The 26756-nt window shown below is 37.2% G+C and overlaps 1 protein-coding gene across 2 annotated transcripts in view; it reads left to right on the top strand.

Annotated features, from left to right (window-relative positions):
- The first annotated feature begins 3590 nt into the window (after window positions 1–3590).
- The window catches only part of LOC112160425 (zinc finger protein 609), a 95372-nt gene continuing 72206 nt past the window's right edge, over window positions 3591–26756 (top strand). The window contains exon 1 of one of the 2 annotated variants that reach the window (XM_036216992.1): window positions 3591–4290. The gene's annotated coding sequence lies outside the window, so the exon portion shown is untranslated. The remainder of the gene's footprint in view (window positions 4291–26756) is intronic. The other variant, XM_024294902.2, reaches the window with a different exon arrangement.

The following is a 26756-nucleotide window of genomic DNA, read 5'->3' as shown; positions in this document are numbered from 1 at the left end:
TGCAACTCGCCTTTTTATTCTCCGGCAATGTGCTGCTTTTACTGTTTATTATCAGAGAAAATCCAACAAATAAAAGCCTCTACATGAAAACAGTGAGTAAATGTACTAGTTTTTCTTCATAAACTACATTAAAGTTAGCTAAACGAATAGAAGAAGTGAGTAAATGTCATTACTGAGCAGCACAGCTGCTAACTTTGGCAGGTTTTTATCATAAATCCTTGAGTTTCGTTCCATTCAAAAATATTTGTTTTATTAGTCGATTCCAAAAAATGTGAAAGTGAGAAGTCCAAAAGTGAGGTTTTACTGTGGAGTAAGGGGAAAGGATTTATTATGTCAGCTTCCAACCCTGTCACAGTGACAGTTTTTCTGCCCTTTAGAAATTTGCAACAAGGGTGCTGCTTGACACATTTTTCTAAAAAGTGCCAGAGATGAATCGTCTTTTAGAGTGTCTTCAAGGTTTTTGCAGTTCCCTTTTATTGCGCAGTGGAAAGATGATCACATGAATCAAGCCAAGCCGTGTGTGATTCCACATGGCTGGCTGATTAGCCCCTTTTTTGCACTGATGGGAAACACATGGCGTCCGCACGGCTTGTTCATTTCAGGATGGGTGCCGTGGCGGTCCTGCTCGGTTTTTTCTTTTTGGAGAGGCAGCTTTGAAGGGCAGCCATCATCCGATTTCTGTCCCCTCCAGTCCCCACCGGGCTGCTGACTGTTATTTAGCTTTCCAATGAAGGCTGGCCGTTCCCCCTGGGAAAGCAAGAGTGTGCCTGCCAGCAGGAATGCAGTGGAGGAAGATGGAGGATGGTGAGTGGCTGCTGCCGCTGCCACCACCGCCGCCGCTGCCACTGCTGCTGCTGCGTTTCCCTGTGTGTGAAAATGAGCCCATTAATTCAGCCCCCTCCCCTGCCTTTCCCCGAGCCCTTCCTGTGCCTGTTGTCTCTGTTTGTTAGCGAGATGATTCCTTCTGTCATGTCAAAGGCAACATTATCATATTCTTGTTGCCTGGGAAACCAGCGCAGAGCAGACAACGACTTAAAGCCTTTGCAGGGTTTGAAGCTGGTAAACATGAAAGGTTATCTGCAGAGCTGTGAGAGTTGGAAATGTGAGCTGAAAGGCTCTTATTGTTGGAATCTCTTTATGCCACATCGTTCCCTGAGAAATCCCCCCCTCCTGGTTGTTTGTTAAGGGATCCAGCTCACTGAAATTACATGGTTGCAAAGATAAAGTGCACAGCTCTGACCCCAGCATTGATTTCTTTTGTTTAACCCAGTTTCTCGTTTCTCTGATTCCACTTTTGACCAAGGAGACGCCATTGACGCCTTCTAATAAACATCTTACAGCTTCCTGAACGCTTTATTGATATCAAACTGGATCCGCTCACTTCTGTCGCTCTTTTTTTTTTTTTTTTTTACAATCTGCTGCTCTGAAGGATGATTGAGTTGCCAGATATTGACAAATCCCAACGATTACTGTTTACCCTGCTCCTGCATGACACTCGCTTTATCATTTTAGTTAAGCTCTTTAGGTCATTAGGTTGAGTGCTCAAATGGACTGTTCAGCTGGCTCTAGAAAAGATCAGCGGGGGAAAGGAGGACGCTTCTCAAAGAACAATGAAATATAAAAGGGACTTTATACCCTTTTTTTCATTTATCTTAAACATAACTGCTGATTATAGGAAATAAAAGTAAAAATATATATTTTCTAAATAATGAGAATAATTCCGACACATTTATTCTGTTTAAAAAATAAAAAAGGTAAATTGATCATTTCAATCCAGCAAAATAACTTGATATTATTTGTTCCTTCACTAATTATCCACTGATTCAAATCAAGCTTTATTCATAAAAAGATATTCTTTGGCTTAATTGAGCAGCTTCAAGCTCTTTACAATTAAAAACAAGACATAAGCAGAATATTCAAATTAATACCAACCCCCTCCACTATGACACATACACCCCATGACCTCACAATATGGGCGTTAAAACAGGACTGTTATTATGGCCCGCAGCAGTTCTGGACTGCAAGGACCGTGTTGTTTTTGCAATTCTTCCTTCAAACTGCGCCTTTGAGAAAAGATTTCGCCCCCGCCACATACTCAACACCTCTCCAAAATTTGCATGCTCCTAGTACCTGGAGAAAATGAATTATGGACAGAGTGAACATTATATTAAAGTCTACGGAGTGAACGCAAAAATGTTTTAAAAAGAAGACATCAAAGTGGGAGAAACCATAATAAAAAGAATGGGACAAAATTGTTTATGGGGCTCAAAAAAATAAAAATTGATTAATGAAATTAAAACATTCATCCAGGATATCCAAGGTAAGTTTTAAAATGATTATGGGATGGCCACAGGACCTTCATCTTGGGGCCATTTTATGTCAAAGGGAGAAATGTGCAGATTTTCTCATTTTTGCACAATATGAGGAAAAAAAATAGTACGTTTTGTTCCACCGATCTTAAAAAAATTTAACACATGTTCCACCAGGTTAAGTTTCCAACTACCACTAAAGTGTCATTGACCTTTGACCTTGGGAAAGTATCAAATATAAAAAAAAAAGAACTACTTTTCCAGCTACATATTTGAACTCCTCCTAGATTTCAAAATATCACCTCAAAACTCCTCAAGCACCATTCGATAGCTAAATCACATTTACTGTGGTTTTTTTTAATCATTAACACGATCAACTAGCAGATTTTGAAGGAGAAAAGTAGCAGCTGGAATTAAGATGATCGTGTAACGGTTAAAAGTCACAGTATGTTAATATTTTTGTGTTTAAGCGTCACCGGCGACGTCTCAGGTGTTCTAGGGTTAACTTAACATATTTAGTGCATGAATTCTTGGCTTGAACCAAACACATTTTTTAATTCGATATAGAATAATGATCATATTAGGATTGCATGTACGGTTAGCAAAACAAATTCCATTGCCAAGGAAATCCAAAAATGTTCTTTTGACAATTTTTCTAAAAATTTCACAGACATGTTCGCCACCCCAAGTCAACCAAAAAAAAAACAAAAAAACAGTTGCTATCGAAATAAAACTTACAGAAAAGTCACCATATTGAAAAAAAGTGAGATTTTTTCATAACGAGTTTGTCACGTGCAGCTCTAACTGGTGGCAGGGGCAGATGGGTAAAAGTATGGGGCGTATAGCAGCCTCTCAGTGTGGATTTTTAAAAATAATAAAAATATCTGTCAGAAATATAATTTTTTCTGCTTCTTTGGTTTGAAAATTTTTGGCTTGTTAAAGTCCCACTCCGATCATGTTTTGATCTATTGTAAAATTGTTCCTAGTGATCTTTTTATGATTATGATTGTTGTTTTTTGCCAAAATATTTAAAAACTTGCGTCGTTTTATAGAACCTAGTTGCTGCAGAGCGGCAGTAGTTAATCAGAAATTCACCTCTGAGTTGTGGGTTGGACTATTGGCTCAGAGTGAGCCCTACCCCACTTCCCATCATCCATCTGTTTGCAGTCTGTCTCGCTAGCGTACAGCCCTGTTACATTAGCATTGCCACAAAAATGCCAAGCAATACTGGAGCTATATATTCAGTCAGCCAGTTGCCAGCTCGGGTGCAAAGACGTACTTTGATCTTTTTTTTTTCAACAGCATTTTTTTATTTACAACAATGAAGAAATTTTCAAAAATGTAATTAAAACCTTAATTATACTTGTATATGGCCCATATAATACGGAAAATGCAACAAAAACATGTTAAAACCCCCATTTTCACTAGAGTCGGTATTTTTCTGCAGGCTGCCCAGTTCTCAGTCCGCTCCCTGCGGATGATCCAGTTCCGGGTCTTCCTCCCGGGCGCCGTGGCGTGTGACAGTTCAATCCGAGGGGAAGTCCCCCGTCCTGGGTTTCCTAACCTCTCCCGCGGCTGCCTGTCTACATTGTATCAGTTCCCACACGAACAACCAGCGCGGTGCTCGTCTTTTAACGGTAAATACGAAGGAATTAACCTGGATGGGAAGCTATTCACTGTGGGATTAAGTGCAGAAAGGAGTCGGGAGACAAACGGAAATGTGTCGGCCCTGAGATCGCGGCGGTAAAAATGCTGTTTTCGCCGCGGACGGTGTCTCGAAGTGTGATGGCAGAAGTCCAGTGAATCGCTGGCCTCCCCTCCTCTCTTGTGTTGGATGTCTTGGGGGTGCGCTGCCGTTGGTTTCTAGTGCTACACGTATTTTAAGAGGTTTTGTTGCGTTTCTTTGATTTCCCCCCTCTTGATGGAGCGGACACCGCCATGGACAGACCACGGTTTGGAATAGGAGCGTTCAGTTAAGTCGGTAAGTTGGTACATTTTCTTCTTTTTGTTATCAGCGCTAAGACTCGTTAGCCATTTAATGTTAGCCTTGCGTGCAAAGCAGACAGGCAGGCCAGCTTTAGTCCGTGTAGCAACCCAGCATGCAGCAGCAGGCAGGCTGTTAGCCGCGGCTGCTCTCCAAGCTCATTGTTTCTGTGTAGCTAGCGTTACACTTCACACTAGCTCACCCCTCGGAGCTAAGCTAGCTGCTAGCTCCTCCAACTTCTGCCGTGAAAACACGCAAAGTTGACGAGCAAACCGCAGCAAAGCTGAAAACCAGCTACATTTATTCGCTTAAACTGGAAAATACCTACATGTTTGACACCAAATATAGAAGAACAACTTTTATCAACTACCGAAACACGTGTGTGTCTCTGCCAAACCTGTTATTTTCTGGTTTTGACAATGCTATGATGTTATGAACATTAGCAGGGGCAGGGAGGGGGGTCTGAAGCACCTCAGGGAACCTCAATGGGACACATCACGGTTCCTCATGAAAGTGTGAAAAGAAAAACATCTCATTTCGTACTTTGTAACTACTAATGTGTTTTTTAACCCCAAAATGGTGGAGTTTTGACAAGTTACTCTACTTGTAAATAATTTCTAACCATTTGTGTTGTTTATTTTCGACAAGGGAACCAAACAACTTCATACCTTTTTTATGTGAAAGAATAACAGAAAAGGCATATCATGAACCATAGCTTGAGCTGCCCTGTTTAGATGAACAGTACCTCATTCTACACTAATGGAACAGTCAGTATCATGTACTCAGGTCAAGCTAACTTTATTAATTGGACAAAACGTAAAATAGTGTTTATGCTAGTTTTTTCACTCTTTGTTGTTGTTAGATAACTACACTAATAGTTCATATCTAACTACAATGGCACAAGTCTTGTTACTTTGTAGTTTCTATCATCTTTTTATCTATTGTAAAAGCATTACTAGTGGTCTTTTAATTTTGATCATGACATTTTTTAATCAAATCCAAAAACCTTTGGCTTTTTGTAGGGCATACTTGCTGCAGATTGGCTCAAGCCCGCCTCCACTTCCCGTCACCCATAACTGAAAACTCTCAACCCCTCGTAACCCTAACCTAACATTACTAGTGCAACTAAAAGGCAGACTAATATTAAAGTTACCCAGCCATACAGCTTTGAGCCAGATGACAGTTCAGACAAGAAAAAAAAGATGTACATGGTTTAGTGCTGGGCGATATGGAAACAATTGTGCATACTGATATAGATTATTTAATATCACAATAACGATATATATCACGATATACCACAATTAAGTATATTTTCAGTTATTCTCTTAAAAAATGTCATTACTAACTTTTCTCTGACTTTGTTATTTCAAGTAAAATGTTACTGAATAGCTACAAAAGAGAAACATTTTTTAAAGAGCACAAAAGTTTCCAGTTTCTTAGTAAGAAAACTCATTTTTGCACAGATCTTTTTTAATCAGTTTTTGGGTCTCCTCCTGAAATGCAATTTTGAGCTATATTTTCTCTAAATGTGTCCTTTATTAACAGAAAAATGCTACAAGAATGTGTTTAAAAACTCCAAACACATTATTTTCATCTCAATGGGTCTTTAAGCCTCTTTAGCTTCAGACTCCTTAGGGTACTTTAGCATTAGGGTCGATTTTCAGAAATGCCCCTCAAAAAAGTTAATGTCATCATTTGGTGGAACCATCCTTAAAACAGCTACTCTGCTGAAGAGCCCAGCACCTGAAACGAGCACTGATCAGTACAGGGAATAACTTCAAAGTAGATAGTTGGCTTGCTCTACTCTAACTATTATGTAAATATACAGTTGCACTACACCACATTTATTACCAAAACTCCTCTGTAAAGCATGCTTCTTAGAATATGCAGTCCCTCCCTGCTTTCTTTTATGCACAAAACCTATGTGCCATTGAAACATTGCATTAGGGTTCACTTGGAACCTAATCTGAGACTGCTATAGGCCCACACTTTCAGTGTTTTAGATGTGTGCTAAAAAAAAATCATATTTTCTCCTTCTTTTAAGGTCCACATACTTTTTCTTGCACATATTTTTTTTTTTTTAACCTTTTTTAGCTTACAAATACAATACTTTTTCTAGATATTCAAAGTTTTGGCTTCTGGAAAGTCCTCAAAGACGTGTTAGTTCATAAAGTTGCTGATATGCTTTATCACTATGCTTAAATTGCACCATCAATGCTTTTTAAGGTTCTTTTTTCTTTTTTTCCTTTTTGGTGTCATTACACAAGGGCTTAGTGAACCTCAAGCTACCATTCTGTGAATGACTAAATGTTATGACAGATTGATTTGGTCTTTAATTGCAAAAAAGCAGTATGAATTTTTTTAATCAAGAATTTGAAATAAACAATGAGAAACATGGTTACAAATTTCTAAGGAAAACGGTAATGAATGCAGAAGGGAGAGAAAAAAAAACATTAGATCATCATGTTTATTTCAGACATTGATAAATGTCAAATTATGAAGTTGATTGTAGCTTTAAAAAGTGCATATTTGCATTTAAAAGGAAGTAGCTTGCTATAACAGTTTTACATCACACTACAAATGGCCATTGTATGGTAAAGCACTTTCTCTGCTCCTATAATTTAATCCCCCTGATATTTTGTCTTTGTACATCTCCAGGATCTCATGCCTCATTAAGCAAGAGCTGTTGAGTCTGTTATCCACCTAGACTAGAAAAAGTGATGCAGCAGTGTGTTCATTAGGAGTATTTGCATTTTATCTTGTTTTACAATTCTGGGTAACCAATGAAAAAACCCAACCTATTGATTCAGTATCATGTTTATTGTTTTTTTATCCAATACCTTCTTTATGCATGTTTATTAACTAACAGAGTAACATTATAATTAAGAGACATTTTTGCCAATTTCCAACGTGCTGATATTTTTGAACTTATATGGTTAATATTGATGATAGATATCTATTTGAAATGTTCACAAGCCACCACCAGTGTGTGAATGTGTGTGTGAATGGGTGAATGGGTCTGTGACTGTTGCGCTTTGGGCCCTCGAAGGAGAGTAGAAAGCACTATACAAGTATACGCCATTTACCATTTATAAATGACCAGAAATGTGATTCACATTAAGCAAAATAAGGACTGTTTTTCCATCAAAGGCATACAAAGAATGGAATTATTTGAGTATTGTGAGGTGCAGTGTCAACAAATGCTCTATTTTCAGATTTATGTCAAACAAGAGTAGCCTAACTGTAAGGCACATTAAGTGAGACCCAACCTCAACACTGACATTTGTTTCTACAAAATCACTTCCACATCAATAAACACAACCTGAATTAATCCATGCATAAGGCCCAGTATCCTTTTTTTAAAAAAAAAAAATAAATTTTAAGTGCACCTTATAGTGCAAAAAATGCTGCAGTTTAGCATAACCACCAAATTAGACGTCTGTTTTTTTAGTAACTTAGTGTTTTACCTCACTAGCAAACAGCTGAATACAGTCTTGGTTTTGGAGCTTTATGATTGCCCAAAAATGTGACTCTTGATGCTTTCATCTGTCTCCACAAATATTGTAGTGATAATATTTTGCACCTCCAGTGTTGCATGGTGTTAAGTTTCTTGCATTTGCAGCCGACAGCTGGGGCATTTTCCTTTGGTTATCACTAAACATAATTAAAAAGAGGTATATTTAACAATAGGGCTGTAACGATCGCAGATTTGCGATCTTTATAAATGTAGTAAATTGTAGTAAAATATGATCATAATATCATCTGGGGACGATGTATTTTTGCTCTGATTAATGTAGGATTTTAAGTTTACGAACTAAAATAAAGCTGAAAGAGCCGGGGTACTGCAAACGGAAGTAAACACATCTTCATGACGGTGAAGCTTCCGGTTTTCAAAGTAAAACTAGCGAGAGCTTTTTTCTGTTCAAAAACTGAGACTGAAGTTCCGCTCACAGACATAACTTCTGAAAAAAATGAATTAGCTTTAACATCGGAGCCTTAGCTTCAGTTTTTACATTCTTTTGGTTATGACAACTCTTCAACATTTGACGCAATTAACAAAACTCCATCTTATTCTGAAGAAACAGCCTCGTGCTGCTGAAGGGCGAATGTAATCAATGTGAATCAGCTGATTCTGCTGCGAAAAAAAAGACTTTTTCATACAAGCTCTGCACCAATATGTAATGCTTAGAACGTCAAATATTAAAGAACTTTGAGGATAGAAAACTGTGGAGACCTTTTTCAGGTTTTGCTGTTAAATGATCTAAAACAGCAGTGATTTTTATCCTTTTATGCTGTTTTACTGCTGAACCAGAAGACTGACAAAAAAAAGTTTAAAATGACAAACAAAATTTCTTTCTATCTGAATCTTTGTTTTTTTTCAGTTTTGTTGATTCTGATCTCCTGTTCTAAATAAAGGTATAAATGATGATTAAATACAAATAATTTCAATTTTCATCCATCCAGTAAATAGACATACACAATGCAATAAACATTATAATAAAAAGTAAGAATCGTTGTTCGATTTGTGAATCGTTGAGCTTGATTCGTGAATTGAATCGGATCGCCACCTAAGCAATGATCCACTTCCCTATTTAACAGAGCTTATAGTAAATGGACTGTTTTGCTTATCCACTGTGCCATTTTTTTCTAATGCTTACCACATAGTCAGCAGCAATCCTGTTTTTTTTTCTTTTTTTTTGTCAGAGGTCCACAAACAGCTGGTTCAAGGTTACTCAAAAGTTTTGACCATTAAATGTGACATTTTTTTAAATGTTACCACACTCTCCAGTAAATATTGGGCCAATTTAGGCTTCAAAATGAACACTTTAATCCAATGATAAATGACACAATAGCTTGGACAGAGTTGCTGTAATTTGTCGTACCTGTAAATAATTCAAGCCTTTTAGTGAGGCTGTTCAAACGCTTGATCTGAATGTTTTCCATTGATTTTTTTATGCTCATTGTGTTAGTGTTTTATCTTTTTAGATTTATTACCCATTCTTTTCAAGCACTTGTCATACTTAAATCAATAAAGAAGATGGTAATATAACAATGCCAGACCCAGAGGATTTGCCCCAAAATTGAATTCACACACTGAGGATCAGCGGCAGTAGCTAAAAAGTCTCTCTTCACAGCAAAGCTGCTGCTGGTTTCCTCTCCTCTTCTAGAGAGCCAAATCTGGCTGTTTCACAGAGATAAAGGGAATAGCTTTTTTTCCCTTTCCCTTTTCAGTCGACTACCTGTTCAAAGACAAAAACTTTCCATCTGATTACGTCTTGTGCTTGTAATTTGTTCGAATCATTAGGGAGCCTTGTTAACCCACCTGATAGATTTTATGAAATGTGATGGAGCCGTCACTTGTGAAATGAAATTTGAAGACTGTGATCATGGGATAAAAACACTTCAGGAAGGTCCCATTTTGGCGTTCAGTGGTTGATGTCGCTGATAAACAAGTTGTTTGCATCTGAGTGTGAAAGGGATTAATGTTTGGCATAGCCACGAGATTTACACTATAAATTTCTGTTTATCCGCAAATGTACGTTAACCTGTTTCAGATATCTAATCAATTTTATTTTTTGTGATTTTGAAGTGAATTTATCTTCTTTAAACATGTGCAGCACTTTAAAAAGAAATTTCAACAAATTTGTTGAGGATGTGCAAGACATTAGATTAGGGGATTATCTTGGCTTTGTGAAACTGATGTTTTGTGGCTTCACACCACCTGTGCACTTAACCGTAGCTGGTCATTTAAAAGTCTCTAAAGCAATCTAAAATAATCCTAATAAATCTGTTTGTCTGGCTCCTTAAACGTTTAGTTATAAACTGTAACATTTTTGAATATGTGCAGCATTAAGTCTGAGAAGCCCCATAATTCAGTCGTTGTCATGAGACAGGTTACACAGTTGTAGTTGGAAGCATTCTGTTTCCCTAAAAGGCTGACGTTTATTAGAAGAGATCCTTTCTCGGTGGAGGGGGTTGGGCATGGGTTCACGCTTCAACACCCAACAACTGAGCCTCTTCAGCCCTGCTTGCGTTTTGGACCTGACTTCCAGACATGCAAAGCTGGCGTGTTGAGGTAGTCAAATGGTGGTTTGTTTGTCTTTTCTGCACTTTTTTCCCCCAGTCATGTAGTTAGTTTATTCATTTTTCAGTTATTTATTTCCGATGACTCTTTTTATGGCTTATTAACTTTTATACTATAATCCAGTGGTTTCAGTGTCAGTGCAGATAATATTGAGCACATTTACATTCAGATAACTGGTCTTTATCCAATTTTTATTTCGAGTTATGAGATTTATCAGAAATCCAATGTTTTTTATCGGATCTGGGCTGTTATCGTTAATCAGGAATTGGCTCAAAACATGCACATTTCTTTCTGAAAAGCTAGTATTATAGTGTGGTTTTATGACAGTTTTATGTGAGCGTCTGTCTAAATGAAACGCAGAAAACCAAAGTCACGTAACTGAAATGTGAGACTCCCAGTAGCATGGAGTATCCAAGACAACCACGGCTTTCTCCTCGTGCGGTACAAACGGAGGAAAACATCAACATGTCCTTTTTAACGGTTGTGTTAGATATCACATTAGCTGAGCTAATGCTATGATGATCAGCACCACAGTGTTTACCAATAGAGGTTTTGAAAATCGTAGGAAGCATTTTCAGGATTGACTTGTGTTGGTTAGCAAACAAGCAAATCAGAGGTATAGTAGAATTGTGGGTTGCTCTCAAAGGCCTCTTGTTGCTTAGTTTAGATGGTGAGATTTCTGAAGGATTTGAATAAAATCTAAAATGAGAAACCCTTGCAGCAGCTTTTGTTATGTGAAGGACATCTGTTTGATGGTGTCACTGCAGAGGTCTTTGTTTAGGTTAAAGTTTTCTTCTTTTTGGAAAATTCTCTACTAAACTGTAAGAAGAGAACAATGAAAACGTGTCAATTCAAAAACTCTTCATGTATTCTATTCTCCTGGTTAATGCAGTGCCTTTTTTTGACATTTGAGCTGAGGACCCAACTCCTTTTGAAACCCAGGACTCAGAAGTGAAAAGAGAAACCAGGGCCACGCAAACAATGAGAGTAAATGAAAGGAAGAACGAAAGGACTAAAGCAGACGAGGATGCAGAAATCTCACTTACATTGAAGAATGTCCAACTCTCAAAGAGAGAAGCATGTTCAACAGATCCATAGACATTTACTGAACATGAGATTCTACAACAAACATGTTCTAATTTCTACTCAGCTACTTATTTGCACAGCGAACAGCCTGTCGCAGAGCATTTGACTCGTCATTAGCTCCGTTTACATGTGCAAAATGTCCTTGATCAGATCAAAGATCCGATTAGAATAGAACTGTGCACATGGACCCTGAAAAACTTAATTTGATTGTGACAAACGTTTCCATGCGCCACACAGTTGATCAGAATAAATCATTTTGACATGCGCAGAACTGTCTAAAATACCAGAAACAATCGTAGAAGAAGAAATACTGAGTTCCGTTGTAAACAAAGATCGTGTAAAGAGCGAGATGATACTCTGAAGTGCTTTCATTGTTATTAATAATATTTTTAAGAGCCTGTTCCTCATAATTTTCTAAATCCATGCGGGCAATGTGCATATTGCCATCACGTAACTATGTGGGAATAAGATCAGTCTTTATTCTGATTGGATGTGATTGGAAATATGAATCTATGTGATTTTTATGTGGTTTCTCAGGACTGTTCAGTGTGCAGAGCGGCATTTCCGCATTCAAAAGCCGCCTCCACCGGCTCATACCATCCTGAAGCCGCTCGCAGTCAGTTCTCCTGGGAGACATGGTTTTTCCTGAAATTTTCCTGAAACACGATTGGAACGTGTGTTTACATGCAGCTTGATCGGATCAGCAATCGGTATAACCCACCTGTCTTGATCGGAAAAAAATTTGGATCAGAAAGTCTGTTTTCGTATTCCGAACAGCGTGTTTACATGACGCATTTCTGTTCTGATCAGGCGTTTATTCCGATTACTTGGGGCCATGTAAACGTAACTAATGTTTCATCCTATAAAACCTTTTCAGACACTTTTGGTTGTCAAAAACCTCTTGGTTAGGACCATCAATTGCAACTTTACAACAGACATCCAGTTTAATGTGACTACACTCAGGTTCCTCTTCCCTTTTGAAAAGAAAAAAAAAGTTGCTTATTTTACAATTGTCCATACCTGTAAAACTAATATATTTGACTAACATGACACAGGTTGGAATAAAAATGTGTCTATTTACTTATAGCTTGATGTACACGGTTATAGAAGAAACAATACTCACCAGGGGTGTTATGGATCACAAAACTCATGGTTTGGATCGTGTCATGGTTTTAGGGTCACGGTTCAGATCATTTTTCAGATCAGTACAAAGTGAAAAACAAAACAACAGGAAAAAACAAGAAGATAAAAGCCTAAACTTACCTTTTTGAAAAGCTTTAAAACATTTTTTGGGGAAATCATATATAAAGTACTTCAAAGCATAAATATACACTCACACATCCTTAAACATCCTCAATGTAGTTCTTGATTACATTTACATGTCTGGAGACCAAATCTACAAAAACTGAGAGAAAAGAATGCTGAATATGCAATTTTAGATGAGGGGCTGATCTCTGATGACTTTTGGGCTGGAAAACTACAACACTATCTGGCAACACTGGTTACTGAAATGAAGCAGCGGCTGCTCTTCACCGGGAGATCTGGTCTCAGACACGGAGACATGCACCGATGCTTTTATTCAGCTCTTCAAAATAAATAAACCTGATCTATCCTCTCACTCGCGGCGGGAGCTTCGAGTTTTTGATAACTGTCAACAAGCAACTTTGACGCATGTTAAGACAAAGACGATTTAAATAACGTGCGCACGAGGAACGTGGAAGCAGCGGGGGAGGAACGCGTATGGTCAGAACCGTGGCTCCGTATGGACCATGGGTTGCCCGTGATCCGTTACACCCCTAATACTCACCCTTTTTGATTTCATTGTCATCACCGTCCGTATGTTTCACGGAGAAATGCGCCCAAACCTCCTTTGTTTTTCTTTTTTCTGCTTTAATTTACATTTAAAACTGGATTTGAGCGTAAGTTAATGGCTTGGAATGCTTCATTTTAGTGCGTTAATTTGGACACAATTTCTACACACACTTAGTGGTGGATGTGATAACTGCAGTTACAAATGACTGAAAGATTGTGGCTTGAGAACACTTATAATGTGTTCAATTGAAGGGCAGGAGCTAGTGGTGATTGTAGATTAGGTGGTGGCGGACGCCACCAAATTTTCTATGCAGGAAAAACCCTGAATTTGATTTGATATTTATTGTTGCCGGTACGCTTCACTTTCGAACTTTCCCATTTTTAGTTCATTTTGAGTGATCTGAATTGATCCGATTCACTGACCTAAAATTAATCAGGGACATTTTTAGCCAAAACTTTAACCAGTGTGAGTCAGAGATAAATACCTGGTACTGAACAGTGCAGGTAAAGTTTTCCAGATTCCTTGTTTTTCTTGCAAGAAAATCGAGCATAAATTCAATATGTGTACAACTGGATTAATTTCCAACACGGATTCAATGAGGGCATGTTTTGTTGAAGAGCCAGAAAATGGACTGAAAAAACTTGCATAGCGACTCATGAACACGAGGAAGCCTGAAATCACATATGTGCACATTTACATAGGCTTTTCTATTGGAAGTAGTTCCTTGAACGCATGTTGCCGAGCCCAGTGTGAGCGTAGCATAACATCAGAGATCTCGCTAGTGACATCTAAATAATGCTCTCTCTTTGACCTATTCTTTACTTATTTACACAGTAAATGTCTAAGGTCATATAAAGCTCCAGTGTCAAAGGGTTCATAACTGTAGCTGCAAGGCAAATGCTTCCTTGTGTTACACAGCAGCATGTTTGCCCTCCTCTTGAATCTGAAAGTTAGTCAAACCTTGAAAAAATACATGGATGATCCATCAAAAGCAAAAGTTTTTACAATCGAATGAATTTGAGGAAGCAGCTGAGATTTCTTTTAAGTTTAATCTTGCAGTTGACAGAAGTGGCTGAGAAGTCACCAGCAAACGCTGATCAGCCTCAGAAAGTAATGATTGATGTACTCCTGAATGCGCAGTTGGGTCTCACCACTATCAGATCTCCCTCTGTATGTTAGATTTTTCATGTTGGGTCGTGTGATTTGTTATTTCCTGAACTGGTAAGTACTTGGAGAAAATTGATGATTGGGTCTGTGACAGTTGCCATGGGCTGTGAAGTGTTATTATGGGTCAAGGAAAATGCAACTCTGCACTAGTTCCTACAGCACTGATTGGATTTCTCAATTGTGATTTAGCAATCATAGCAGAAAAAAAATACACACCGATGGTTTGTTGCACAGAGGATGCATTGCCAGAATTTGGTCATATATCTTTCATCTTGGAATGCTAGCCTAGACTTGACTCTCCCCCAGTCAAAGGTGTAGTTGGCAGTGTTATGAGGAGGCACAGTCTAGTCCTTCAGAAGCGCTGCATCATTCTGTTTAGGTTTAAAATGTTGCTCTCTTTCTTATCAGCAAAAGGAGATGCACCACAGATTGTACATTTCAGCTCTTCTTGTTTTTGCTTCAGCGTGATGCCTTGTCAAATTTCATTAGCATGTTTGGCACGCTAATTCTTTGGGTACTGTCTTCATTCATCCACTCATAAGTAACATGACCTCATTCATCAGTTGTGCTCGACTTCCCCGACACTGGTGATCCTTTTAGTAAGAGCAGTTTTTACTAGAGTTGTTAGACTGACTCGGTTAGGGTGTTCAAGTGAAGTCAGAAATACTTCATCTCTATTTGCATTCACACTGGGAGGTTGGATTTGCATTGGGGTTTGTTTCCTCAGATAGTCCGCTTAGTCCAACTCCTGGGAAAACTCACCTTGAACTTTAGTGGGAACTGAGCAAGGAAAAGCTAGTCTGCTTGAAAAAAGACGCTTTGCTAATGAACTCTGGGTCTCATCTGTGCCAATGCTCCACACAAAATCTGGAGACCAAAGAGTCTCCACATGGCATGTGGACTCTGCAGTACAAGCAAGTGGAAAAAAAGCTCAAAGTGCAAATATGAAGAGACATAAATCTTAAAAAAAGGTCTTAAAATTTCTGTGTGGATAAAAGTGTAGTGAGGAGGTGCAGCTAAATATAATACACAAGCATTACAGGACTAGAGCAGTCCCTGCAGAATTTTGCAATGCTGCAATTGCACCAATTTCCACAATTTCAACCACATCTGCACTTCTTTCTTGATACAGCAACTTCTTCACATCACCACAACTTTGACCAGAAGCTTTCATTTTGTTCTGGTGTGTTACACTCTCTTGTGAATCTCAGAAAAAGATTCTGGAGACCAAGTTTCACTTTAGTAGCTTTCTGCACAAGGGTTACAGCCACACTGAGTCAACTTCCAATACTTATGAACTTAAGGCTTTATTGCTCCAATAATGATTAAAAATGCCTTCAAGATGCTGAAGGGACTCTTTGAAGGACTTTCTAGTTTTGTTGCGTTTCTTTATTCATCAGTTTGGTCAGATGGAGCTCTAGAATAGCTTTTTGCCCTGGTTGGTCTAATGTGTGTATTTTTACACACTGCCCAGTGACCGTGGATGTTGTAACCCTTGTGCTATCCTAGGCATGTTTACATTAAAAGTGGGGTTATCTGGACCCACAAGAAAGCGCGCTGAACTATTATTTTCAAAGATTTTTTATTTTCACTGGTGTCCGTGGCAGACATAAAATCCTGTCCACCTTTGTCATGGGAGGAATCACACATCAATGTAAGGGTGGGGGTCATCTGGGCCCCCATAAGATTCCACATTTGATAAGAAAAAGTTAAAATTTTAGAGACTGGACGATTTTTCTCTTAAAGTTGACATTGGTCATTTCTTTATATTATATTTAGTCAGAGTGTAGTAAAGTTGAACAAAGTTGTGAGCATTCAGCACCACAGAATGCTCTTTTGTTATATTTGGGTCAGTAAGAGCATTTGTAGTTGGTTTAAAGCTAATGAAGGTTAAGATGTGTGTTTTACATCCACTTTTTGCATGACCCGATTTGTCAACTAATCGGGAAAAATAATCAGTGATTTGTCTACTCTTAAAATAATAATTTGTTGCAGCACTAATGACCAAATCTACAATTTAAAAAAATAAAAATAAATAAAAATCTGGCAATGGCATCAAATCTTAAGATTCTGCCAATGCCTCCCCAACGCGTTGTGACAGTTGTATATGTGACCATAGCCTTAGTCAAGTTGCTTCATTAAAAAAGATCAATGTCTTTCTGCAACACTAGAGAAGGCTGGACATTTCCTCTTCCATATGGTGACAACATGCAAACGCCAACAGGATGCATTTTTAAATCAATTGAAAAAATAGTTTTGTAGAAATGAATATTGATTTGATTTCACAGTATGTTGTACAACTGTGTGTATATGTATAAATATAAAATAATTGATACATTCTTTATTGAACAACACTCACGTAAATTATGTATTTTTAGATATCTCTTTTTGGGGGGGTTGCTGTAAATAAGCCCAAATGGGTTTCCATCACATTCATTCATTTTTTTTAAAGCATTTTTCTATCTGCACATCTTTATCCGTAAATAAATAAACTGAACTAGATGTCCCCATACTTTCAACAGCATTTTAGTGAACACTACAGTTTTAGAGGGCTTCTTTTTATTCCTAAATTGCTGTCTGTCCATTTGCTTTTGCCCACCACTGAAAGGAGAAGTGACACTCACAGTACATTTATCGCAGTATGAAATGTGTTTGATGGAGGCTTTGAGCTTTTTCACCTTTTCCACTCAGAAAGTCACAAATGCACTATTGCCAGCCCTCATCTTTCTGTAGTCTTTACAATAAATGCAGTGCATTATATCATGGGCTTTACTGTATCTGAGAAGAGGAACTGGTCGAGACAGTCTCTTGGGCATGTATACAACAGAATTTAGGATTTCAACTCCCAACACTCCCATACTTTGATCTAGTTTAGTAAATCATCAGCAAAAACTTAGATTTTGGGTTAATCATTAGTCTAACAAAGATGTATCCTCTTTTTTTTATGTCTGAATCTGTCTTTTTCCCTCTGTTTGCGTCTTCCTCCCCCCGCTCTCTGCACTGAAATTCACATGCAAAGAGTTATGAAATATTTAGTAGCAGTAAAATGAGGCAAATACAGCATTTATTACATCATTTTCCAGACCCTCAAAATGCATTCTCAGTTGCTTCATTCTTTTCCCTCTTTATTTTCAACATCCTCTATGTGCTGTCAAAATAGAAATGTCACCAAATGTTATACTACTGCACAATAGACTGTTTGTTCTAGTATTAAAAACTTTCTATTTTTCCACCTAAACCAGTTCTTGTTTTTGTAAAAAGTAAAATAAACTCTATTTCATTGAGAAAAAACTGGTTTGTTTTGAAAATGTTTAAGATCCTCTGACCATAGATGGAGTTCTGTTCATCTGTCATCAGGTTTACAGTTTAAAATGTTTAGTGAGCAATAAATAATCCCTCCATTTTAGTAATAAGACAGTCACATTTACATATTAGAAGTGCTTATCTTGCCCCACATTATTGAACAGCTGTCTTTGCTTGTAAAGCAGCAGGTTTTTGTCACAGCACCTCTGTTGTCGCCTTATTGGGTCAGTGTTCAGCCCTGTTTGACTCTCTTTGGGAGCTTGTCATCGGTTTTCAGGAATAATCTGGATCTCACACCAATTTTCTAGAGATCAGGTTCAAATGTTTTTAACAAAAAAGTTGATGATCTTTCATTTACCCAGCCCTCATTTTCTGAGGCTACATCCATTCGGTTTATCAGATTCTGGCTACTGCTCTCTCTCTTTGACTAAGGTGTATGCTAATAGTGCCCCCATGTATACAGCATTATCTAGACCCCGTCTATTCATGGGTGTGCCTCTATATCTTGGATTGATTTAGACCATGATTTGAGCTTAACATGTCTGTTGAATCAAAGGGAGACTTTCAGCAAATTAATGTATTGTTTGACTGGGCTCTCTGGTGCAACCTGAGATTGGTGCCTGACTGGTGCAATTGGTCACACTCTAGAATCCTGTCACAGCTTGTTTGGGATAGTATTGCAACTAACCATTTAGTTGATAGAACTACATAAATGTTTGTGTTCAATCCTTGGGTTTTCCTCTCAGAATTGTGTTTCAAATCAATTTAAACTAAAAGAACGTATAAAACAATCACTATTCGCTGTCTAGTTTAGCCAAGTATCAGTGACTACTTCAATTTGAAAGCAACCTTGCTCTGCACTGTTAAGACAAAAGACCACTTGAAACCTGATGTACTACAAGTGATGTACTTGTTTGGATGCAACAATGCTTAAAATAGTTTTGTACTTCATAGAAAAAAGGATGAAAAAAAGAAGAAAACCAGGCATGTCTTCCCCCCCCCGTTTTTCAATTCTAAGCACGTGACCTCCAGTGATACCCTTAATTTCCCCCCTTTGTTTTGTCAACAGGGTAACCCTTCTCCTTTCTAACTACATTTATTTTCACTGTATCTAGGGGGGAAGAAAATTAATTACCTTTTGTTATTTGGGTAATCAAAAGTAATTTTTACCAATGCAGGTTTATCTTTCATTCACTTCATAACATCGATTGTATAAAACACTTTCATAAAGAGGTCAAACTAGTTGTGAAATAGAAATGTAAGGAGTCAATAGTGAATCAAAAGGGAGTGAATCCCAAATCAAATATGACCTAGTAAATGTTTTATTGCTTCGTATACTAAAGAGCTGTTGGAAGCTGGTTTAATCAAAGCAGTTAGGTGTTAATCTGCAAACTGCAGGTGTTGTATCTAATATTACTTTTCACTAAGCTCACTTTAAAAAAAAACGTGTAAAAAAAAAAAAAACTCTGAAAAAGGGATAGTGTAAATTCCGCAGAGCAAATCCCTTCAGTGTCTTGGTTGTAGCATGTGGGAGGATGTGTTGGAGGAGTCGTGGCAGATTTCACTGTTCTCAGTGATCAAAGGCTGAAGTATTTTCTAAAACACCAGAATCACTCATGATATAAAACTAAAAGCATTATTATGGCAAGTTTAAGTAGAAAATAAAAAGAAAAAGCAACTGAACTCCTCAAATAATACAATTTATTTAATCCTAATCATATACTGATATAAATAAATGTAGTTTAATTTTAGTACTGACACTGATGATGTAAACTATTGGGAAATGTTGTATTGAAGCACAGAACCATAAAGCAGCTTCAGTTTATGGACTACTGAAAAGATGATTTGTTTGAACTTGTTCTACATGGTTTTAAAACTGTATGCTAAAACTATGCTGTGATTAAACTGTCTGGGGTATTTATTTTTACTACCTAAAAATAATATGTTGCATGACTAATACAACAAACAGTATTTTGAGCTGTTAGGTTTAGGTCAAACATAAAATTTGGTACATAAGCCATAATAAAAAAACAAACAAATGTTTATGCTCATTTTAGTGTTTACTGGTGCGTTTTCACTCATGAAAAGCCTTAGTCATATCTACTCATCTAGAACAAATATTGATAGTTTTGGCTTTCAGTGAAAGAAAATAGGAACTCATCCTTCAAGTTTTGCATTTACAACTGGCATTTTCCTCTGCAACCACAAATGGCCTGGCTTAAACTTTTCTGTGAGAAATGGTTGCTGTTTTTGGGAACTGGCCCACTCATGTCTCCATCAGTATTTTTAAAATGACATAGCTGTTCTTTTTCCCTCTGAAATGAAAGAACTTGTTTAAAATATATATATTGGCTAAGTAAAAACATAAAAGCTTGAAAGCGAGGTGGAAATTTATGCTCCATTGCCTTCTAATGTTTTGGTCAATTGCGTCTCCGGCTGTTGTTTACAGCCAGGTGTACTGCTTGCAATGCATCTGCTGACATGTCTTGTTTTGAGTTTTCAAATAAATGAAAACTGAACATATGCATTGTTCAGTATGTACTCTTTATATCAGTAATAATAATCTAAAATAATTGAAGTTCCCAAGTAGAATGCCAATAAAGTCAATATACACCAAATTAAGTCAAATATTTCTGGTAAAAACGTCCATGATGATGGAGTCATCAAATATTTGTGACTCGCTTCATAAGTTGATGAAGCCAATCTCAGAAGATGAACTTCAGATTTAACGAGGCTTCAGAATGACATATTGATTTACACGGTAACCTGACAACGTGAAGGAACTGAATGTTTCACTTTGATGAGAAATGTTTGTTTCACACAAATTATAATTATTCCTTTTCACAACTACAGAGAATCAAAAAGAAATATTAATCAATACCAGGAATAAAGAGCCCAAACTGGCCAAAAAAGCAACAATTCTGAGAAAATGGTTTGTTGTTGCTTTGACCAGAATCTGCTTTGTGGCTGCAGGCAGAATACTTGTGTTCTTCTGCCGTTAGTGCCTCTGCCATTACACTTGTTAGCTGTACAAAAAAACATTCTCAGTGACATCTGTCTAAACGGCTGGAGGTTCAGTTTTGTAGCTTTAACATAAATGATTTAGATTGTTGCAACAAAGCTAGAAAAAAACAGAAGAATTGCTCTTTGTAAGTACATGCTACGGCCTATTTTCAGTGTTCTCTTAAAATATGTATTTTCGTTTCAAAGAAAAGACAACGTCATCACTTGGACACAATGAAGTTTTGAAAGTAATTGATTATCTTTTTATATGAAAACTGTATTGCAGTGTTGTTTAAGATGTATCTAAAATGGGCAGCTGTACCTGCTAATGTACAGCACATCAATTTAGCAGCACTATCACACCTGTCATGCTGTTAAATTCTCTGCTGAACTATAAATCAGTTTCCATACTGTAGGCATCTTCAACAGAAGCAGGAAAAGAATTCACCAGAGTGGCATAAATTTAGCTGGCCATATTAAAACTCAAGTCAAATATTGAGTCGCTCAAATGTGTGAATATATTAGACTTAATAGGGTATTGATGAAAAGAAGCCTGTGTGTCATTGGTTTGCATTTAGGTTGCCTAGTTGTTTTTATAATTCCCTATAATTCGACTCTAAAAATTTAGCATAAAAGAAAGAATGAAGTGTCTTTTTGAGGCACTCGGTGATATTTGACTGACACAAATAAAGTAGATTAAGAGTTTAGAAGAAAAGCAAACCAGACTGCCTTTTAGAATTGTAGATGCAGGATTAAAGGAGAACAGTTTGATTTTTTACTTCCAGCCTTTTAGCTATCTAGGTCATAGCCATCTTTCAGCTTTGGGAGTGGTTGTAGATATCCCTGTAATGGATGAATCAGCAGCCATAGTGACGGAAACTGTAAACAAGCCTTTCAAATGTCTGAACTAGGTGGGTGTATATATAAAGTAACAGTTGGTGTTGCTATCAGTGTTTAAGAGGGATCTGTAGCTATTTAGTTGCTAAAGCTTATGGAAGCCGAACTCCAGCTGTTTCATGTGTCAGACTTGGAGTGAAGACAGTAAAGCAAAGGTGTGACACAAATTAGCCGTTATAAAGTGTTACATGAATTACAGGTTATTCTCAGGGTGTGATACTTCAGGCCTGAAAGTGACGACAGTAATTTTAAAGCTCTGAGTAGATGAAATGAAAGAAGTCGTCCTAGCAGTTTACTTAACATTTCTAAGCGCCTTGTGTCTTTTTCATTTTTTATTTCCATGCATACATAGGTGTGCTTTACATTTTGCATCTATTTTTGACTGTGCTTACAGCACTTATTGACACGCATAATTATGTAAAACGGCGGTTGGCTTCAGAGGCAATCAGTCCAAATATGCCGTAAATTATCGTACTTTGTGTCAATGAGGAAATGAACAGAAATGTAGGAAAATTAGTGTGTTTGTAAGTTTTGTAAGTGTCAAACCATTTACACATCTTATTTCTGTTAGTAAATCCAAAAAAGTTCAGAGTATTTTTTAAGTCTTGTTTACATTTACCATGCCTCATTATTTTGTCGATGAATTCTGCATTATGTTAAACAAATTACGGTGGGGCTAATAAATGAGGGATTTGTAGACAAATCTGAATTTAAATGAGATCTTCTACCTGCTAACCAAAAGCTTGCCACAAACTGTTGCATATTAAAAAAGCCAGGGTGAAAGGGTTTTAAAATTCCATACATGGATGGTATTGTCTGACTTTCCAGTGTTCAATCATATTTGGACAGACTTTGGACAGGTAGGTCTATATTTTAGACATTTAACACATCAACCAATGATCTGTGCTTCAAACACATCCACTATTTGGTAACTAGTATAATGGGGAAAAATGCCAACGGCTTGGTGGTCCAGAAATTATTTTTCTCAAATACTGATTGTGACTTTTTTTAAATGTCCACAGTTACTTTATCTTTGTTCACTTGTTTGGTCTTTTAATATTTCTGATGGAAAGGAAAAAACAATTCAGTGAGGCTTCAGTTTGATCAAGTTCATGTTTGACAGCTGCTGCGTTGTCAGAATGAATAATCTGGTCAGTGTGACAGATTATTGGAAGAAGCTCCAAAATTGGAGCTTCGTCCTGAGTACTGCTCTGTTTTAAAATGTCCACTCTGGCCTTTCAGGAACCGATCATTGCTGTATTGATTTTGGAAAACGTTCATGTCAGTGATGATGCCAGTTGATGCCGCTTGACATGACCTCTGTTATGTAGCTGCTGGGAGAGAATCAGGCGCCAGTCAACGGTTTTAGCGAAGGTGGACATTTTTCATGGTAACAACACAGGTGTTTTTGATCCATACAGTACTGATGTATATATTGCTCATCCTTGGCCCACAGTCTTAATCACTCCTACCTGTGTAGGAGCTGGAGCAGTGAATTTGTGCCATGTCTGTTTCTTTATTCTAAGTTTTTGCTGTAAAACACTGAAAAACCCCATGACTTTGACTTGTTTCTCCTTTTTTAAGATATCCACAGAAGTTCAGTGTAGACACCATTACTGACTGAATGTCTTGTGTGTGCACTGATGGGTATTTCAGGTTTTAGCTGGAATTTGTTGGAAGCAAGCCTGGCATGCTGCCTGTGCAGGAATGGATACAATAAGAGTCCACAGAGAACCCTAGTGAAAAATTCAGTCTTTATCTTTTCCTGCTGGATGCTTGCAAATGCACTGCAGTCACTCTCAAGAGACCGGCTGCTTCTTTTTCAGCCTGCCTTATTTTTTCACAACTCGGCAGTCCTATATTTGTAATTAGTTGGAAAGGCAACATGGCAACCATATTTTACCCAACACATACACAGACCTTTTCAAAATGTGTATAAAAAACATCATGAAAAATTGAGCAAAAGGGGGAAATATTTTCCATGAAATGTTGAAAGGGAGTATGTTTGCTCGACAGAACTTCAGACTCTGTTTTTATGAATATCCTCAATACGACTATGTAACCAACACTTTTTAAGTTTTCTTGGAATTTTTTGTGTTCCTGACTGGAATGTGTTATGAAGTATAGTCTTTGTTCAACATAAATTATCTTGCAGTTTACACATTCTCTGATTATAGATGGGTTAGTGCATAGTGTGTAGATGGGAATCCATCTAATTTCAGTTTCACGGAAAAGCTAAAACTCCAACCTTAGATAAAAATGTATCCCCTTTATCATTATATATATACAAATTTGTAAGAATCATAGAATGTATAATAAAATTAAATGGTATTTAATGCAAGCTTCAGCATCAGAATAAATGGATTGACATCGTGAAATCATTAGTCCAACCGTGTTCAACAATATTTGCAAAGAAGTTATAATGAGTCACTAATTTTACTGATGTCTATAATTATCGAGAGCTTTAGGACTTCAGGCTACATCCAGCATTATTGTTTTTTTTTTTTTTGTGAATGGGTGTCTTGTTCTGAGTCTAACAACTACAGTACTTCACTGTTTTTTATGCTTAGAAACTGATAGCTGTAGATAATGTCGCTGGGCATGTTCCGTTGTAGTTATTAAAAGCTTAGATTCCATGTAGTATAGTTTTTGAAAAGAAAAAGGTTTTAAAAGGTGATAGAATTGCTCACTTTTTTACTTTGACTGGTTTCTCTAAGCTACATTCACACTGCCTTGGCAACACATGTTCTCGCAACCACATTCATTCATAAGTCTATGTAAATAAGTATATAAACGCGTTTTTGTCTCCCATGTTCAGACTCTTGCTCATTGCTATGTAAGTTTCTACGTCCATCTTTGAGCTTTACATACAAAACACGTGTCCATTGAACGCACGTTGAAAGTGAAGCCAGTTGAACTTGGACCCATCAGGGACTAGGACTTTGTTTTGGCGTATGGATAGCATTCTTTGTAATTCACAGAAGTGCTAACTGTTTGTAAATTGATCATGGAGGAGAAAATAATAATTGTGATTTGCACTTGGCTGGAATTATATGACACCAAGTCTCTCATATCGGAATAGAGCTATAAAAGAAAAAGCCTAGAGCTAGATTTGCACAGTTTTGACATTTAACACTAAACTTTTAGTGGCTAACATGTGCTAGTAAACAGTGGAAAAAGAAGATGATGAAGCCTACTCCCTGCTTTTCTTGTGAGGACACTGTGGGCAAAACGCATGTTAAAGAACATGCATCACACTAACACTAAACTTGGCGTAATAGTCTTCTCCAATCAGCCAACTTCTTTTTTTGTGTTCAGTGATAGAAGAGAGGTGACCGTGGTCACAACTTAAACTGCTATATATTTTTTTATTGCAAAATTGTTCCTAGTGGTGTTTTAATTGTGATCATGCAGTTTTTAGCCTAAATCAAAAATCTTGTTTTGTTTTTTATGACATATTTTCTGCAGCACAGCAGGAGCTCAATAGAAATTCATCCCTTAGTTGTGGGCAGGACTGTTGTGCACAGAAGTTAGCTCTGGTCATTTCCTATCAGCCCTCTGTTTATAGCCTCTCCTGCTAGCTTATAGCACCTCACAAGCCCAAGCTTAACATTAGTGTAGCAAAAAAAAAATGCAGAGCAATATTGGAGATATGCAGCTTTACCGTTCTAAGTCAGATGGCAGCGCAGAAGAGGATAATGAAGATGTGAATGGATTTATTTGTCTGTAAGTGGACGCATCAGAATTGGAGTGGAGTAGGGATACTTTAGCCCACCTATGGCAGTTGCTGAACCCAGAAACCCGAGCTTTTTCAAATCGCAGATTTTCATCTGCTCCCATCACAATTTGAATAAAGAAATACTCAGAAATAATAATAATAATAATAAATTTTATTTATATAGCACCTTTCAAGATAAAAACCACAAAGTGCTTTACAGTAAAACACAGAATAAAACACAAAGTAAAACCAAATATAAAAACAGGACATAAACAGAGTTAAGAAAAAGCAATTTTAAAAAGATGTGTTATATATGTCCTCCATCATGAAAAAAATGCTTCAAGAACATGTTAGAAACACCAAAAATACATTTTTATTGGAATGGGTCTTAAAAGAAAAACAAAGATCTTCTATTTAGCTGTTTAAATAATTAAAAGTCAAATAAAGTAATTAAATTGGTGGGAGGCCTTTAAAGTGGGAGAAAAATGCTTAAATAAATGGGTGTTTTAGTTTTAGGACTCCATAGCATAGGTCACTTAAAGCCATTTGGAGGAAGCCAAACACGTTTTACATCCTACTAACTAATAACAGTCCACATGTCTGCTATGCTGTTCATTTTCAAATAGGGTTTTGAGTTGATTCCTGAGCACTGGCACCCCCTGACCGCTTGCAGATTCTTTGATTAAATCGAACTTCCTCGTAAACTGTGCCAAAGTCGGTGTTGTTTATTCTAAGTAGCTTTGAAAACCATCCCAGGAAAAGGCAAATGAGGTGCTGAAGAGGAAATGTCCATTTAACAGTAATGATCATATCCTATGTCAAGTCAACATTAAAAGGCATTGGAAATATTATTCAGCTGCATTTACACAAAATGTTCACACAATTCTCCAGATTCTGAAAATATAATCTATTAAAATGAAAATTAGCTTTTTATTCCTGTATGTTAAAACAAAACCTGCTATTTATGTAAAAACATATTTTGCTTTCAAATTTCCTTTAAAGTTCTGCTGAGGTAATGAAAGTTTTAAAAATGGTTGAAATATTTTAATGCTTGTTGTTTTTGAATGTATGTCTGAGTGTTTACGTTACAATCACAGTAGCACAAGAAGTCCACGCCATTCCATGTTTGTTTACCAAAGATTTTTTTTTGTGTGTTTAAACTTGTCATAGCCCCTAAAGAGGCCTCTCTTTTTGCATTTTTATGACAAAACCTAAAGGAATTTTTCAGTTATTTCAGGGAGTCTCTAATGGAAGATAAAATGAATTCTATTGTAATAATCAGGTCAGGTTTGGAAACAAAAAACCTAAAGAGGATCAAGTTACGCTTCCATAAAAAGCAGGATGAGCTGTAGAACTAAAAGCACTGAGGTTCTTTTTTTTTTTTTTTTTTT

This window comes from Oryzias melastigma, linkage group LG3 (genome assembly GCF_002922805.2).
Source record: "Oryzias melastigma strain HK-1 linkage group LG3, ASM292280v2, whole genome shotgun sequence".
NCBI classification, from domain to species: Eukaryota; Metazoa; Chordata; class Actinopteri; order Beloniformes; family Adrianichthyidae; genus Oryzias; species Oryzias melastigma.
The sequence above is the reverse complement of the archived record's forward strand: the minus strand, read 5'-3'. Positions and strand labels throughout refer to the sequence as shown.